The sequence below is a fragment of the Nelumbo nucifera genome, chromosome 2 (assembly GCF_055504915.1).
Source record: "Nelumbo nucifera cultivar China Antique chromosome 2, China Antique-T2T, whole genome shotgun sequence".
Classification (NCBI taxonomy): Eukaryota; Viridiplantae; Streptophyta; class Magnoliopsida; order Proteales; family Nelumbonaceae; genus Nelumbo; species Nelumbo nucifera.
In genome coordinates, this window is record NC_142650.1 from 54,452,331 (window position 1) to 54,471,220 (window position 18,890).

Sequence of the window (18,890 nt, forward strand, 5' to 3'; positions counted from 1 at the left end):
ATATGTTGTGGGGCACATATATGAATTCAACATGTCATGTCGAAGACGTTTCCAACAGCCAAAATTTCCCCAAAAAATTAAGGCTGCAACTTGGGCCGGGTTGGCCCGAACCCAACCTAAAAAAGTTGGGTTGGGTTGGGTCGGATTGATGTTCGGGTTAGGGTTAGGGTTGAAATTCATGAACCTGACTTTACTTCGGGTTGGGTTTGGGTTGACCCCTTAGCCAACCCGACCCAACCTGAACCCGAACCTGACTCTATAGTACATGTCATATATAAATATATGTTATGTGTAAATATAACATACATTAATTTGTTTAGATGCATGATATTTGTATAGCCCCCACTACATAGTATCGTGTATTTCTTTTAGATAATCACTTCACTTAATCTTAATCATAAAGACTAAAACCTTAATAACATTATTTCATGTTTTTTGAAAATTTTATTCTTCATCTCCTCTATGTTATTTGCCACCCAAGAAAGATCTATAGTAAGTCATAACTCATAATAAACTATAGTAATTTCTAAACTTGTTTTTCTAAATTTTGTACTAGTAGAACAAAAAAAATAGCGTCAACAAACAAATACTAATGAAACATAGGATTAATATTTGTAGTGAAATTGAGTTAAGATCTAAAATTGAGAAATTCTATGAGGTTTTAAAGGATGGGAAGAAGGTTGGGTTGGGCCCAACCCGAAATTGACTTCGGGTTGGGTTGGGTTGGGTTGGGTTAGGGTTGAAAGAATTTAATTTGGGTTAGGGTTAGAATTGTGTTGGTCGGATTGGGTTAAGGTTAAGATTGGAGTTTAGAACTTAGGGTTGAACTAGAGTTGGCAGGTTGTCTTCGCAATTAACTCAACTCATTCTTATAAATGTGAATTGCCTATGGCTAGTTATCTAAGGTCTTCAATGACAAGTTTGTATGACTAACTCACAACTTATCCATCATACCATTGATGGGTTGAACTTAGATTATGATGCCTCTGTGACTACGATCATTACACGGGCTGATGATATTTCCTTTGCAAACCAATAAAGTATATAAGCTTCTTATTCATGAACATCGCCTCAATCATTCTCTTTTGCAATCTATTTAAGAGTTGGTTCTTCTAAACCTTCTTAGTATAATGATAATCGTGCAACCACTTTGCAAAATACTGTAGAAAATTACTTCCTCATATCGAAAACTTGAAGAACCCTAAACATCAACCTAGTGCCTTCGATGCTAGTGTTGTGAATACTCCTCGTCAAAATGATATTTGGTTCTCGAACTCAAGTGCCACATATCATCTAACATATGATCTTGAGAAGCTGCAACTTCACACTGATTATGAGAGTTTTGATCATGTTTCCATTGAAGATGGTTCAAGTTTGGCAATAGCACATTTTGGTTCATCCATTATTTCTTCTTCTCCCCCATTGTTAATGAAGAATTATTTAACAAGAAATCGGCTTGAAACAACAATAAGCAACGAAAAAGTGCAAACAAGTGCTTAAGATATATGGAGTCATACCTTCCATTTGACTGCTGATTTGATCTTGCAAACTCTACCTCTAACAATTCTGGCTTCAGATACTCTCCACTCGACTCCAGGCCTCCAGGAAGATACGAGCAAAAGTGTGATTGAGATGGATGCTTTATCGAGTGGTGACCGTCTGTATTTATAAGAATTCTTGAGGCAATCAAAAGGTCCACCCATCAAGGACTTTGATGCCTCTAACATTTCAGATTGCCCGGTTCCCTTAACAGCCCAATAAATGCAAGATCGTGTTCAACAACGTGACCATGAACCTATGAACATGGTAACTCTAATAGATGAGGGCATATTTGGCCCTCCGTTGACATCATGATACAAGACATCATGGAGCAACTGGGTGACACCCCAAAACAACCTAGGTGACAACTTGCCTTAGCCAAAATGATGGAGTCCCAACTGGTGACCTGGTGACCTGCCTCTGTCACCAACCTAGCGACCTGCCCCGCTGCCGATCTGGTGACCTAGCGACCTGCCTCTAGCACCGACCTGGTGACCTACCTCCATCACCAACTTGACGACCTGCCTCTACCAATGACCTGGCGACCTACCTCCGCCGCTGACCGGGCGACATGCCTCCTCCACTGACCTGGTATAAACCTATCTGGCTACCTCATCCACAACTCAGGGCAGCTAGCAGCACCTCGTCCAGAGCCGACTTGTGGTACCTTGTCAGTACCGACCGAAGCAACCTAGACGTGAGGAGCGACCTCCCTCGAGGGCTTGCCAACCTGATTGAGGTCCAGGTGGCAACCTGCGAGACATGCTCGCCAACAAATTCTACATGCATCCCATCACTCCCGGGTCTCTCGGAAGTCAGCTCTCACATCAAATGTTTTGGAGGAAACTGAGTAAGGCACAAAGATTGGCATACGTGCACAACTACCTCCGAGGACTTCGGAGCAGTTAGGCACGTCTTCCCAGAGATCCCGGACGCATTGCATGATGCCCACGCCAAACAATGCCTATATAAAAGCCTTACCTCCAACCTCAGAAGGTACACGCACAACTTAGTTCTCGCAACTCTCTAGCTCTCTTACTTTTAGCTCTCTCACAAAATCTCCACATTCGTAGACTTAGGCATCGGAGTGCCCACCTTGGGTAAAGCAACCTGAGCACTCTGACACTATTTCCTTGCAGGTCGCATCAAAACCACCTCTCCAGCTCGTTACCATACAGCCAGGCATAAGAGTCACCTTTCCAGCTCGTCACCATATAGCCAGGCATTAGAGTCACCTCTCCAGCTCGTCACCATTCAATTAGGCATCAGAGTCACTTCTCCAGCTCGTCACCATTCATCTAGGCATCAGAGCCACCTCTCCAGCTCGTTACCATACAGTCAAGCATCAAAGTCACCTCTCTAGCTCGTCACCATTCAGCTAGGCATCAAAGCCACCTCTCCAGCTCGTCACCATTAAGCCAGGTGTCCAAGCCACCTTCCAGGTAGGAACCATTCAGCTAGGTGTCCAAGCCACCTTCCAGGTAGGAACCATTCAGCTAGGCGTCCAAGCCACATTCCAGGTAGGGATTATTCAGCTAAGCATCTAAGTCACTAGCTAGTCGGGAACTGCCAAAACGCCCATCATCAATTGGCATTGTGTATGGGAAACGCCACGAAAGGCTATGTTCTCACCCGATTCTCTGAGCCTCAAGTAATAACATATTCAATAAACAACAACAACGCTTGATCGAAAGAACCCCCTAGGGGGGGCAGAAGCAAAATGATTAGCCTAAGCGAGTTCTCGTAGTCTTGCCCAGACAGAATCTCCCTAACTATGAGGCCACCCCCATATGTTGAGCCCTACGTGCTCTCTGCAAGAGTTTACGGCCAACAGAATGTGAGGCCACCCCACAGGTCGAGCCCTCCGTGGTTCCCGCGGGAGTTGATAGCCAACAAACTGTGAGGTCGCACCGGAGATTGAGCCCTTCATGCTTTATGTGAGAGTTGATGGCCAGTAGGTTGTGGAGCCGCCCTCGTAGGTCAGTCTTTCCAAGGTGACGAGGAGTCTGCAGGCCGAGGTGTTGAGAGCAAAACTGGACTATCAAAATTCCGTCGACCTGGCAACTTGGAGACCTGCCTCTACCGACCTTGCGACTTGGCTACTTGGCGACCTGGAGACTTGCCTCCGACCTGGTGACCTAGAGACCTACCTCCGACCTGGTGATCTACCTCTACTGACCTGGCAAAACACGTAATCAGCCCTGTTCGCAAGGTCGCCCCTACAGGTCAAGCCCTCTATGGCTCCCGCGGGAGTCGGTGACCAACAGACTGCGGTCGCCCATGCGGGTTGAGCCTTTCAAGGTTCCCATGTGAGCTGGCAACCTGTAGTTAGTAAAGTTGCCCCCGCAGGTTGTGCTCCTCATGGCTTATCATGGGCCCTGCAGGTTGAGCTCCTCATGGCTTATCGTAGGAGTAGATGACCAACGCCTTAGAGGACTAACACAGTGCAACCATGACATTGGCCCGCTATTCAAATGCCAACATCGACACACAAATCACAAGGGGAAGCCAAACCACTTTCAGCATCAAGGACCCCTAAGCCAACCTCGAAATATGTTGGTAACAGGCCAAAGGACTTACGACGAAGCACAAATCTACTTCCTTTGTTGAGCTGATCTCAGCTCAGGAGTGGGGGGCAATTGATGAGGGTAGATTTGGCCCTCCACTGACTTCATGACACATGGCTTCTCGAAACAACTGGGGGACACCTTAGAACCACCTAGGTGACCTAGCAACTTGCCTCTGTCGCCGACTTGGCGACCTACCCCGCCGCCAACTTGGTGACCCGGTGACCTGCCTTTGTTGCCAACCTGGTGACCTACCTCCGCCACTGACCTGGCGACCTACCTCCACCGCCAACCTGACGACCTGCCTCTGCTGCTGACATGGCGACCTGCCTCCACTGCCAACCTGGCGACCTGCCTCCTCCACTGACCTGGTGGAAACCTAGCTGGTAAACTTGTCCACAACTCAGGGCTGCTAGCAGTACCTTGTCTAGGGCCGACCTGCGGTACTTCGTCAGTATCGGCCGAAGGGACCTCGACATGAGGAGCGACCTCCCTCGAGGGCTTGCTGACCTGATTGAGGTCCAGGTGGCGACCTGCGAGACGTGCTCGCCGACGAATTCTACATGCACTCCATCACTCCTAGGTCTCGCAAAGGTCAGCTTTCACCCCAAATGTTTTGGAGGAAACCGAGTAAGGCGCAAAGATTGGCCTACGTGCATGACTACCTCCAAGAACTTCGGAGCAATTAGGCACGTCTTCCCAGAGATCCCGAACACGTTGCGTGATGCTCACGTCAAACAATGCCTATATAAAGGCCTTACCTCTAACCTCAGAAGGTACATGCGCAATTTAGTTCTTGCAGCTCTCTAGCTCTCTTACTTTTAGCTCTCTCACAAAATCTCCACATTCGTTGATTTAAGCATCGGAGTGCCCACCCCAGGTAAAGCAATTCGAGCACTCTTGACACTTTTTCCTTACAGATCGCATCAGAGCCACCTCTCCAGCTCGTCACCTCTCCAGCTCATCACCCTATAGCCAGGCGTCAGAGTCACCTCTCCAACTCATCACCATTCATCTAGGCATCAGAGCCACCTTTATAGCTCGTCACCATACAGCCAGGCATCAAAGTCACCTCTCCATCTCGTCACCATTCAGTTAGGCATTAGAACCACCTCTCCAGCTTGTCACCAACCACCTTCCAAGTAGGAACCATTCGGCTAGGCATCGAAGCCACATTCCATGGCATAGGTAGCTCGCCACTTAGGGGCAGCTCGGCGTATCGCAGGAAGATCTCTTGCCTGATAACCGTACCTGACAGATCCGAAGACCTGCTCCCCCGTCTCTCGCCAGGCAGCGCCGTGCCTGCCAGCCCTGAGAACTGTCCCTTGCCTGGCATAGCCGTACCCTGCAACAGCTGTCTGCACCCGCCACCTCAGTTCCGGCAGTAACGGCTGCGGCAGAGAGACAGAGGCGGTTATGCCTGACTTGACAGAGGCGGTTACGCCTGATTTGACTGGACATTGCTATATAAGGACTCCGACCCCCAAAGACAAGGGAGAAGAAGAAAAATAGAGGTAATCCCTACTCTCTAGCTCTCTCATTTCTCTAATATCATCTTCAAGCTCTCTACAATCAGAGTGCTAACTTAAGCATCGGAGAGTCCTCGTCGGGTAAATATCCTCGGGTCCCCTGATTCAGTTCTCGCAGGTCCCTTAGCTCCCGCTGCCTACAAAGAGGAGGAAAAGATGGAGTTCTCGCAGGTTCCTCAGCTCCCGCCGCCTACAAAGGAGAGAAGATCACCTCATGCAGAGGGCAGTCGGGTTGCACTACACCAGGGAGCTCCACCATTCTCTGAGCCACAGGCCGCCTAGGAGCATGTCAAATGACGAGTCCACCAAGGTAGCTCACCATCAGGGAGCTCGGCATAGCTCTCCCCTAGGCAGTTCGCCATCAAGGAGCTCGGCATAGCTCTCCCCCAGGCAGTTCGCCATCAGGGAACTCGGCATAGCTCTCCCCCAAGCAGTTCGCCATCAGGGAGCTCGACGTAGCTCTCCCCCAGGCAATTCGCCATCAGGGAGCTCAACATAGCTCTCCCCCAGTCAGTTTACCACCAGGGAGCGCCACCATCCTTTGAGTCATAGGTCACCTAGGAGTAGGTCAAATGACGAGGTACTTAGCCAAAAAATAAAAAAATTGGTATGTGACCAAAAACGGTTACATCAGATGTGTTTCTTAAGTTTAAGGCCAACATTGAATTACTCTTTAAGATTAAATATTTTGAAAGACTCCGGATCTCCTACCCACGTCTACCCACAATACACTATTCCCGTGAATTGGGAACATCTTCATAATACTATGTAGGAGAATGAAATGTTCTCCTTATGTGGCTGCGATATTATGTGAATAGATGTGAGCAAAGTTTGTGTGGGCAGGAGATCCGGACTCATTTTGAAAGTGATGTGGTATGGACGACAACTTGAATAATTATGTTGCTCTTTGCACCTTTGGTTGCGAATGCTTTCCACATTTATGACCTTATGACACCAATAAGCTTCAATCTCACTCTCTTAGTTGTGTTTTTATAGGGTATTCTGATCATCATTAAGGCTATGTTTGCCTTCATCGAGCATTTGGTCGGATCTTCATTTATTTCGTGCAATAATATTATATTTAACAATAATCACTTCCCATTTGCACAGATATATGTTTCTTTATTACTGATGTCTCGGCTTCTAAGCCTACCATTTCTAATAGTGCACCTCCTATTGTTGGTTCTCAGCTTATTTCTACTATGGGCCCTACACACTATTTTCTTGTGTTGAATTGAAGTGCAGTGCTACTGGTATTCACCTCTCTCAACATGAATACATCCATGGAAGGGTGGAGCAAGTATATTGGCAGGGGGTTCTTGCCCCCTCCCATTTGTTAAAACCATTATTTATATAGTTAGTAAGTGGAGGCAAAATCAAAAATGTAATAAAGTGGGTCTTTGCCCCCTTTCCCTTCAAAACTTGAACTAAAATGTTAAGGATCACTCTCTAATACTCCTTCGACTCTCAAAATTAAATATATATATATATATATATATATATATATATATTTTTCTTAAAAATCTATAATATACCTAAACCTTTTCACCCCATTTCTCTCTAAACCTTACCTCTTTTACTCCCTATCTCATTTTCTTGTTTAACTTACCCTTAAGACTGGACATGGATCGACTCAGTTTGGTTTTACCTATTTGTGTCAACCGAACCAACACGGTTGGATTCATTATTGGGTCTACTGGAACTAATTGATAAAAGTCAATAATTGGGTTGCTAGCATGTTGATGTTTAATTTACCGTATGGTCAGAAGAAAATATTGGAGAAAATCCAGTTGACAACAAATTACATGGTATTTGTTTATTTTCTGCCAAGATTGAATATATATTTCACTATCAGAAAATAATTTAAAGTCAGATGGCCAATTAAACCAGACCACAATTCCATTTTTAATATGTATTGGTTTGAATTATTAGCACAGTGGTCCATAGAGAAGATAGATGAATGAATTATATATAGAACTCAAGAATGACTAAGCCAAAACATGGAGAATAAAGGTGCAATTGATTGATTATTCACAAAATTAATGAAAAAAATCTTACTCATACCATAAGCCTATGTTTGGTTTGATAGAAAACAAGAGAGAAATAGAAAGCTAGCTGAGGGTTTGTTCTAAGTCTTTATCTTCTACCCATAAGGCATTGCACATTGGGATTCCCCATGAATGATGATATACTAGTGGGGATATGTTCATGATGTACATCTGTTTTGTTTTGTGGGTATATAGTTAGAGGTGTAAATCTGGCTGGCAGCCCGGCACCATTTTGACCTGGCCTGACCTGATGGTTCATGGGCTATGCCACGGCCTGGCACGATTGTAGGGGTCAATGGGCCGTGTTGGGCTTCAGTTTCAAGTCGACAGGCTGGGCCGGCACAGCCTGCACTGTCATGTCGTGTTGCCCATAGGCTAGCACGACTTGGCCTACAGGCCCGTAGCATGCCGTGCTCGACCCATCCAAAGAACTAGCCATTGGAGATCCCCCCCAACAACTATAAATAACTATATAGAGGGGTATTTATGTATTTTGGCTTTGGGGGATAAAATGACAATAATGCCCCCCAACAATTATATAATAGCTAGTTTAGAGGGTATTTAGGTAAAGTGATAAGTGACTTTATAATAACCAAAATACCCCTCCCAACAACTAAAAAGCATGTAGTTTTTAGGGTATTTTGAGGAATTAAATTATTTTCAATTTCTATAAGTAGCTTTATCCTCCACCATTCTCATCACACCAATTCTCATACTCTCTTAGTCTCTCTCATACATCATTCTCTCACATATTCTCTCATACTCTCTACTCTCCAATTCTCAACTTGATTCAAGTTTCAACAAGAAGAATACTTGCTCGGGTATCTCAAGTTAGCAATTTGGGAGACTTAAAGGCTTCAATCATTGAAATCAAGTTGAAATTCCGAAACGTCAATCTAGATAAGTGCAATTAAATTAATTTTTATTTTTTTATAATTAAAAGAAATTATTGGCCCCTCCTCTCACTCTCGACACCACTTCCCCAACGTAGTCAATGTCGACGATGTCAATGTTCAATCGCAATATGATAGTGTTAGCAACGATATAGATGTTGTTGTTGATATTGTCGACGTTCTCACCCTTACTACTACAACTAGATGTAGGGGAAAGAAAAAGGAGAAGACAAGGTTGATTAGCCCTATTTGGACAATATTTAAAATAGAGGAGGTTGAGGGGAAGGGAAAGAGAGTCGTTTGTCAAAAATGTAGGAGTAACTTTAGATATAATAGTAGTGGTGGTACTAGCCACTTTAGCAGACATTTGAAATGACATTTGATGAAAGAAGAAGGGAAAGAAACATCACAAGCGCAAATAAGAAGTAAGATTTTTTATACTTTTAAATATTTTCAAGAAAAAATTAGGCAAGAATTAGCAAAATATATTGTATATGTTGAACATCCATTTTTATTAAGTGAAGATACTAAACTTGAAAAATTTTTACGTAGATCTATAAATCCACAATTTAAAAAATTTTCTAGAAATATTATTAGAACTTAGAACAAATGCTTTTAAAATTTTTTATTCATATAAACAAATTTTAATTTCTATGTTATCAAATCTTAATTCTAAAATTGCAATTACTTTTAATATTTGGAAATCTAGATTTAACATAAGTTATATTTGTGTTACCGGTCATTTTATTGATGAAAATTAGCTTTTACATAAAAGAATTTTAAGTTTTATAGGCTTGAATGGCCATATACTGACCCAATTATTGTTGCAAGTATTTTAAATACTTTACATATTTATGGAATTGAAAATAAACTTTTTTATTAGTTTTGATAATGCTAGTAATAAATATTTTAAAATCTCAATTAAAACCATTTTCAGATGATAAATTATTTCATATTAGATGTGCATGTCACATTTTAAATTTATGTATTCAAGATGCTTTAAATATTATTTCTCATCATATTTCTAAAATTAGAAATTGTATAATATATATTAAAAGTTTTGGAGCAAGAAAACATGAATTTAAATATTTATGTCAAAATTATGGTTTAAAATATAAACATTTTGTATTAGATGTTCAACATAGATGGAATTTTACCTATTCTATGTTAGAAAGTTGTATTGCATACAAACAAATTCTTAGTGATTTTTATAATGCAAAAATGTCGCATGATCCTCTACTTGAGGAAGATTAGGAAATGGCAATTTATATAAATGATTTTTTACAATTTTTTTTATAATGCAACTAATGAATTTTTAGGTATTTATTACTCAACTAGATGCTTTTTAGTTAATCAATTATTTATAACTAGTGAATGTTTTGCAAAATATAGAAAAAATCCACAATTTCAAAATATTATTGAAATAATAGAAATTTCTCCTCTTTATTGCTTAGCTATAATATTAGATACTAGGATTAGGAAAGATGGTTTAGAAATTTTACTTGAATCATATTGTGAAAATATGAATATTGAAGTTGGAAATAAAATAGAAGAAGTTAATAATTTATTATTTGAAATGTATAGTTTATATGAATCTCAAGTGGTTGAGCATAAGAAATATTGCACATGTGAAAGTTCCACTTCTGAAACAGCTAATTTTATTTCCAGTAGTAGAAACTAAACTCAGTCTCTACTACATAAGAGGTAGAAATCTACTACCAGTTCATTAGCAAATTCATTTACTGAACTTAATTTTTATTTACAAGCAAGTGTTTTTACTTTAATTGATTCATGCGACAATGAGGGATGGGATAATTTTGATATTTTAACCTAGTGTAGGGGTGGATTCAAGCCGAGCTGAGCCGAATAGTACCAGGCTCAAGCTCGACTCGAGATTGTTCTACAAGGCTTGAGCTCAAGCTCGGTTTGAGCCAGAACCTTTAGCTCAAGCTCGATTTTGAGAAAAAATATTTTATAAAAATAAAAAATTATATATAAAAATATTTTTTATTTGATATTTAAAAATTAAGAATTATAATAATTAATAATTATAAAGTTATTATTATTATATATATATATATATTATTTTCTATAATTTTATTATATATATATATATATATTCGAGCCGGCTCGCAAGCCTCACGAGCTGAACTCTAGTAGGCTCGAGCTCAGCTCGTTTAATAATCGAGCCAGTGAATTGGGCTCAAGCTCGAGTCGAGCTCAATTGAAACCAAGCTGAGCTGAGCTCAAGCAACTCATGAAAAGCTCGGCTCATTGCCACCCCTATCCTAGTGGAAAGAACATGAAAGAAACTATTCAGTCCTTGCCACCATGGCATATAATCTACTAACCCCTCCAATGTCTACAGTTCTATTGGAGTCTTGTTTTAGTGTAGCTAATAGGGTGTTGGACGACAAGAAAAGTTGTATGAATGATGAAAGTCAGGGATATGCATCTGCCTTAAAGATTGGTTGGATGCTAAAGATAAATTACAAGACAAATGAGGGCATAGCATTACACTTGATGTCTCACTTGAAGTAGATGATGACAATCAAGGAGATGATTAGATGAAAATGCAAGTGGAGGTGGACCTTGAAGAAAATTGGTGAAGTCAATATTTTTATTCTTTTGTATATTCAATATTTAATTATTTCAATTATTATAATTTTTCATTTTTTTCAATTTTATTTATATTAGTTCTTATTTTTTCAACAATATAATTTTTTATTTTCAATTTATAATTGTATTATATTTTTTATATTTTACTCCATTTTCTATATTTCATTCATCCATTGTCCATTGACCATTGTACTTTTCAAATTCAAGAAATAAAAATCCTATTTTTTCCAATTTATTGTCCATTTTGTATTTTGTCAAGTATTTTAAGTATTTTTTTAGTTTCTTTGTTAGATTTTTTATTTTTATAATTTGTTCCCAAAGTTCACAGGAATTATTAAATTAAGGAAAGTGAAGTATTATAGCATATCAGACTGCACAAGTTCTTGAGGAATTTCACAAAATATCTAAAAGAACTTTCACCCTACTTTTTGACTCTCTTGTTTTCAAAGAGAATTGTGGATTAAAATTCAGATGTTTTTTATTACTCAAGTGAATTTAAGATTTTCAAACATTATGATCTAATAATCTACAAATATTTATAAACAAGTATTTCAATTGAAAAATCCTTGAATCAAGCACTAAATGTCTCATGAATGGGCCTTGAAATTTTAACTTCTATTATGTTCCATGAAATCACGCAAGTCCTTTGTTTAAGCAGATATGGTTGTCCTATTTGAAGAATTTCAACCATACAAGTTTCAGATTTCTACTCGAACCAATCAAAAAACTTAATTAAGTGTTGAACCCAACCCGACCTAAGTTTCATGCCCTAGTATTTATCTATGTAGGTTTACTTGTCATGGGCAATGAAGTGCAATGATGTGCATTCCATCATCTGTTGCTTTAAACACGACGTTTATCTAGGGGTAGTCTGGGCCTAGGACTAGGGGCGGAGCTAGGGGGGACCCAGAGGAGTTATGGCCCTTTATGGTCCAGAAATCCACACACTAAGTACATTTTTTTATGTAAGTTTCTTTTCTCCCCTCACTTCTCACCCAACAGTTGGCCCTCTTATGGTTTATTCATAAGTTTTGCCCCCCCCCCTCATAAAAAATTTCTGACTCCGCCCTGCTTAAAACTGTAAACGGGTCAGTTTTACCCGATTGACAGAACCAAACCAAACTGATTACATCGGCTCTGGTTTTGAGATCTTATCCGATTAATGATTGGGTTGTTTCTGATTTTTGTTTATTCCAAAATGATTCAAACCTGAATCAATTTGATAGCTTGACTTATTAACATATAAATAATTTACTATTTTACTATCGTTTTTATTACTGTCAGTAATCTGCTCTAACTGATTTATCCCAATTATTAATCGATCTGGATGGTTGTGGGCCTATGATTTTGTCCTCGGGACTGTGACACCTAGTCCCGGCCCATTGACAACTCCTATCTGAGCCTAAATTTCAATTACATGGGAGTTAGAAGGAACCTTTCTTTGGGTTCTACCCAACAAAATTCAGTAAGGTTCTTTATGTTTTAATATAATTTACATATATGGATAATTTTTTTTTTTTTTCAGGCTGAAATCTCTGAGGTATTATTTTGCCATTTTTTGAATACAAGTAACTTTGTTTTCGTTGCCATTTACATCAAAACAAGTCATTAGGAATAAAGCGAAGTTTTCAGTGTTCACCAACTTCTTGTTTAATATCAGGAAGGAATTATGGAATCATGTGTCCTAGTCATGGGGAACAGGAAACCACAGAAGAGCAAACCGTGTCTCTGCTTGTTCCTGCCTCCATTATTCATTCATTCACATCTAAAATAATTAATCGCCTTACTGGGTTCACTGAATCTATCTCTTTACCGATAAGTTGCATTACCCCAGAGATCTGAATCTATCCGTGCTTCGAGATCTCTTGGACCCGCCCATTAGAGCAACCTAGTAAACAAAGAAAGCATCTGCATTCTTGACAGCTTGGTTGTTTGTGCCATGTTCCATGTTCACGAATCTCATATATTCCTATCAACTCCCCTTCATAAAATTGTTGACCTACCCATTAACCCGATTATAACCTTAATGGTGATGGGGATTGGATTTATGCTCAGTCTGATCAAGTAATTTTAGGGTCTGTTTGATTTATGATTAGAATTGGAATGCCTTACGTTTCCACCTGTTTGATGATTTAAACAGGAATCAGAATTGGAATGGTTCATTCCAGTTTGGATCAACTACCAATACATGGTGCTAATAATTTTCCAACCGATCATTGCAGCCATATATCCGAAACATCTCTCATGAATGAAAAAGGGGATATTCCTAATATGAGGCTGCAGTGGCCTGTTGGGACAGGATTGGTAGCGTTTTATTAGTAGCAGATCCCTCCTCGCTTATTCCCCTCAACAATGATGGAGAAGAGGTTTAGGGTCGTATTAATAAGAAATAGGCTTTGGGAGAGTCACTCGTCCTTTTTTGTAAGTTGGCTGGAACGAGTGTGATGAGATTCTCATTCCTATGGGAGATGGGGACCAAGAATGATCATTCCCCAAATGATGGAGAAATGTCATTTTGCCGGAATCGGTTTTCAATTCTACCCAATCAAACGGCATGAAACATTGTGATTCTGATTTTAAACCCTTATTCTCTCAATCCAAATGAGACCCTTATTTAAACACTTTCACTTCCCTGACATACACCTGCTCCCTTGTTGAATGTTGAAACCCCACTAATTGGGTCAGGTTTATAATGGGCATTTATCCGACCCGAACCAGACTCAGCCTGTGTTCAATCTGCTACCCTTAACAGAAACCAAAGATGCATGAAGACTCATACAAATGGGGCATTAGTGGTTTGGTTTCCGTAACTGTAACTACGGAAATTGGGAAATTAATTCTCAAGTTGCTAATTGTCATTACCGAAGAATCATTATTTGATACAATAAGTACTTAGTAATAGGATTAAATTTAATTGAAGTCAGAGAGAAGGTATCCATCATCTGAATACAATGAACACTTGCAAGTAAAACATACATGATCCCCCATTAATGTGGTGCATTGGCACCTTAGACAGAATTTTGAACTTCTCAAGATATACAAGAATAGATTCTCTAACATTTATAGAAAGCAACGCCTACTTTCTTCATGCATTTAATCTTATCATCAGCTTCATTTATTAAGTTTTTAGGCCAATGTATGGAAGTTAATTTAATGGGCTCAAATTAAAATGCACATGTCTTGTATTAAAAAAGCAAAGCTTCTTTCTTTCTTTCTTTCTTTTTTTTAACTCTTTGGGTATTACATACTACACATTACAGTTAAATCGGGGACCATTTCGGCGGTGTTTGGCATTGATGCCATTTTCTGAGAAAATGGCGCCATGTAGGCATTACATTAGAAAAAACGGTGTTTCAGAAAATGGCCTTTTATTTAGTACCATTTTTCTAGAAAAAACATTGCTTTAAACCACATCTTGGAAATCAGGAAAGTGTGGTCTAAACTCTGAAGAAAAATGCCAAATTCAATGTTTTCTCAGAAAACAGCCTGTTATTGCCAGCGGTGCAATGATGTAGCATCATCTTAGACGTTGGATAATATGACCAATGCTGAAAACGGTTCTATTAGCACTAGTACCAAATAAAATCAGTGTTGTTTTTCCAAAAAAAAGCCTATGTGACAATATTATACAGATTCCAAACAAAAAATAAGCACCATTTACCGAGAAAGCGGTGCTTGTTCCCAGCACCAATGCCAAACACCTAATTTGACTATTGCGTCATCATCAACAGGAAAGGGTTTCATCTGCAAAATTCATCTTTACATATCATCGGCATGTTGGTGTTTTTGGTATTTAGTTATTGTCATTGTAGATAAACAGGAAAACCCTATGGCCTCATTCGTTTTCCTTGTGGCGATTTACCTGGGTAATTAAATGTACTTACTTAGAGTACTTAGATAAGTGTGTCTACCTATGTTTTTTTTATTTCTCAAGTAAGTGAGACAATGACAATTTTATCTATTCAATATCCACCTAAAATCTATTAACCAATTTTCCCCTTAATAATTAAGAAAACAAAATGGGCCTAAGAAACCTAATTCAATGATCTGTTTGTCTTGATTGTACAATATTCGAATTGAGATTAATAAATTTTGCAGGGAACTTTGGAGGCATAAGTACAAAAATTAGCACTCTCTTAATTATTTGTTAGTTCTGATTTCCCTTCACGACATTATTTAGAAAACATTTAATTTAATTAATATCTGTCCTTGAGTGGTTGCATATACTTTAATAGTCATATGACATGCATTTGATTCATATGAGAAGCAAGGTTTGCTACACGTTACCAATTTTCAACCTTAAATAGACTGTGTGAAAACAAAAAAATTGAGCACCATTAATCAACACTCTTTGTACTTTTAAGGAATGTGAGTAGATTGGGTTGAGTTGGGTTAAGTGGTAAATCCGCACTTACCCAACCTATTAGATTGGGGTGCAGTCGAACACTCGAACCAAGCCGAGCTTAATTTTGATATATTTTGGTTCGATTGAAAGATTATTAGCTTTAGCTTGAGAGATTGAATATTTGATGAGCTTGAGTTTGATCTTCATTAGAATTGAACTTGAACCGAGTCTAATTGAATTCAAGCTCGAATTATTCAATTAGAGCTCGATTCAATTGCACCCTTACTATCAGCATCAAGTTGGCCTTAACTAGGATTGTCAATGGGTCAGGGTTGGGGTTGGGTTTAGGTAGAACCGGACCTGATCTGACAAGAAATATTAAGGACCAAAATCGAACCAGACCCAATATGGTTTGTAATTTTAGACCCATAAGTGAACCGATCAGTTCTTGGGGCTCAAGTTGGGTCTGAATTGGTTCTGGACTCAGTGGAACTAGTTCCGAATTGATAATAGTCATGACAATGTATCAGAAACCAGAACCAACCCAAATTGGTTTGAGTCGGTCAAGTCCGACTCGATCCATTGACAGCCTTGGCCTTAAGGCCTCATTCGTTTTTCGGTAAGTTACTTATCCGAGTAAATGAGTAAGTGCATTTACCCATGTTCTTTTATTTCCCATATAAATAAGGCAGTGACCATTTTAACCATAAAAAATCATTATTAGAAGGGGTATTTTTGTCCCATCCAAGTATTGACAACTTTCTCTCTAGGTGAAAAAATTATTTATCCACCTAAAAGATGGATGATACCAGGAAAATAAACATTACTTGATCCCCATATAAATTTGGAAAAAGAACATAAGTTTTCTTGATCAATGAGAATCAAAATCCCATTGACTAACTTTCCCCTCTCAAAATAAAAAAAAAATAAAAAAAAAACACGGCATAATGACGTAAAACCCCATCAATTGACATTGCAACTCTGATATATATAATAATACCCCGTCTTTATGTTGTTGGGTCATGTTCGGGTCGGGTTGAACAAACCCGTATCAATCCCGACGTATTGACATCCCCATGTAATAGTCCAGATTTCAGCATGCATCAAACAATCTGTATAGAGGCTCTGACCGGATTAGTAGATTTCAATAATGAAGTAAGTTGAATACCATTGTTGTTCATGTGTTCGGTGCTCCCCTCACATTTTGGTCACTTGTTTATGTTCTCTTCATCTTTTCGGTTCTACCATTCTTGACTTCTCTGCTTGTTTCTCCCTGCCTCCCACGTTAATGTGGGCCTTCCACCGCCCCAGCGCATTTGAAACATAATGGATCCTACTCAACACACCCACGAGCCTTTCTGCCAAAACCGCCTTGGTTTTGCACTATGTGGTCTATTTGTGGCCCCTCCAACTCGAACCCGATACCTGGTCCAATGGGCGACAACCCCGGTTATCATTTTACCCTGCCCGTCCCCACTCCCCACTATAGCTGTCTAAACTCTTAGTGTTTGTGGTTGGAGTTCCAGTGTCCGTAACTGTCCGGCCCGAGCGGATATCAATATCATACATCATAAGGCAGTGAGTGAATGTGATTATGTGAAAGTGAAACACGATTACAGTTTTGAGGAACGGGATCTGCTCCTCACACAGGGGCGTCTTACATGCACATTCACCGTGCATTGGAAACATCTCCTATAACGGGAAATGTTTCCAATGTATGGTAGGATATGCGTGTGAGGCGCCCTGTGTTAGGAGCAGATTCAGTCTCCAGTTTTGATAGGCTGATGTGGAAAGCTGTGGGCCACTGTGTGGCGTGGGTACGGGGTAATACCAGCGGCCCAGAGGGTGCTAAGGAAAGTGAGAGAGAGAGACCCGTTGACAAATTGTTCAATCATCAGTTCATCCACGTCTCTCCGATTTCTATCACTCCTCGGATCTTTTCCGAATTCAATTTTACAGTTGGGTTTTCCTGAGTTTTCTTGAGAAAAGCGGGGGAAAATGATTTACTTGATGGAAAATGAAAGGGTACTTTTTTGAATGGACGTGAATGATGGGCCACAGCAGTAAAATCATGAAAAACGTACATCGATAATAGGCCATGATCATTTAAGTAGGTCCTACATTTAGCGGTTTGTGATCAACCACAAACCTGTACAGATTGGACTCTGTATTTTTTAGTTTTAATACGTTAAAAGAGATTCCTACTCAACACGGCTGTCAATGGACCGGATTTGGGTTGATCCCTTTAAAAACAAAATCATTTTCGAACGGGTTGGATGGTCCGATAAAGACATATTGAATTCGACCCGTTTAGATTTAATGATTCAAAGTATTTATTGGATTGAGTTAGACGTGATCCATCTGTAAGGCATTTATATTGTATTGGGTCAGATTGAACCGGTCCATTAATAGAAGATAAGAGTATGGGTGTCAGTTAATCAGGTTTGGATTGGACCCAATCTGAGTTAAAACCAATTTGAATAGATTGGATGGTCCAATATGACATATTGAAGTGGACCAGTGAAGACTTAATGGTCCAAAGCAGTGTTTCCAAAACCGGATCAGGTCAGATGGTTGGATCAGAAAATCGAGAACTGGTCATTTGACCAATTCCGTTTTACTCCTAAACCACTTTTTTGCTAAAAACTATTCATTTGGTCAGCGAACCACTGATTCGAGCAGTCAAATTGGTGACCCAGACAATGGTTTTTATTATTTTTTTACTATTTTTTGTCAGGGTGAGCCATCCATTCGGACTAGATGGTCGGACCACTTGACCTGGGAACCGGTCCCCAAAATGATTCTCTATCTGGTCTGTTTTAAAAACCTTGGTCCAAAGTATTTCACCAAATTGGACTGGACCTAGTCCACCTATAATGGACTCATTGGACCAGGACAGGTTAGACCAATATCTAGTCCACTCACAACCTTGTTACTCACTTATTCAGTATGAAAAAACATATTGGGAATTCCACCTTCCAGGCCACATTAGTTGGCCTCATTTTAATGGCCCTGGTTTTATTATAGTATGCCGATATTTCTGGTCCTTATCGAGAATTGAAATCTGCTCCTTACAGAGCACGCCTTACATGGACCTCACAGCTTCACTCAATTGTGTATTGGAACGGGATTTACTCCTCATACATGAGCGCCTCACAGGTACATCCATCGTGCATTGGGAATATCTCCCGTGAATAATAACTTCTAAGTACCAGAAATATTTTCAATGCATGGTAGGATGTGAGTGTGAAGTCGGTGTGTGATTCCCTGTGTGGAGAAAATCCGTCTCCTATGTATTAAGAATATTCTCATGAATAACAACACAAAGGATAGAAAATATTCCCAATACG